Source organism: Loxodonta africana, unplaced genomic scaffold (genome assembly GCF_030014295.1).
Source record: "Loxodonta africana isolate mLoxAfr1 unplaced genomic scaffold, mLoxAfr1.hap2 scaffold_101, whole genome shotgun sequence".
Taxonomy (NCBI): Eukaryota; Metazoa; Chordata; class Mammalia; order Proboscidea; family Elephantidae; genus Loxodonta; species Loxodonta africana.
Window position 1 is genome coordinate 639,280 of NW_026974870.1, and position 721 is coordinate 640,000.

Below are 721 nucleotides of genomic sequence, written 5' to 3' on the forward strand. Positions count from 1 at the left end.
GAGGCCGGGTGGCGGTGCCGTTTCCCCGTTCCCAGCCCACCCTTCCGGTCACCGCTCACCACGCGTGTGGGCGTGCGCCCCTCGAGCCGAGAGAAATAAAAAACAGGAGTGCGGCCGAGAGGGAGAGAAAGGATGTGGAGGAAAAAAAAAAAAAAAAGAAGGGGGGTCGAGCGGGGTAAGACCTTTAGAGCACGCACGCCTCGCGGGAGGGTGCCGTGCCTGATCCCGAGAAGGCGGGGGTGAGAGAGGGGTGCGCGCGTGCGTGCCCGCCCCGGTGCCTGCCGAGACCCGCGTGAGGCAAGCGAGAGCGGAAGGAGGAGGGCCCGCGTGTTGCTTCCGCCGGTGCCGAGGGAAGTCGCCCTTGCGAGGTGGGGGCCCAGGCTGCGTAGCCGCGGCTGGGCCCCGGCGGTCCGTTGTTAGGCTCTGTCGTACCTCCTCCCCCCCGCGGGCCGCCCTAGAGCGCGGACCCCTCTACAGAGGGAGACCGGGGGGTGTGTTGGGCTTTTAGGTGCCCAGGCAAGCCTCGGGTGTGCGCGGCGCGTACCCGCGAGGCCCCGCGCGCTCGCCGGAGCCTGGCTCCGGTGAGGCGGGATGAGGCGGAGAAGCTTTAAAAGAGAAACGGAAAAAAAAAAAAACGGACGACTCAAAAGGCGTGACTTTCCGAGGCCCTCGGTCGCCGCTGCGGTGCCCCGCCCGTTCCCTCCTCGCCCGAGTGGAGGGT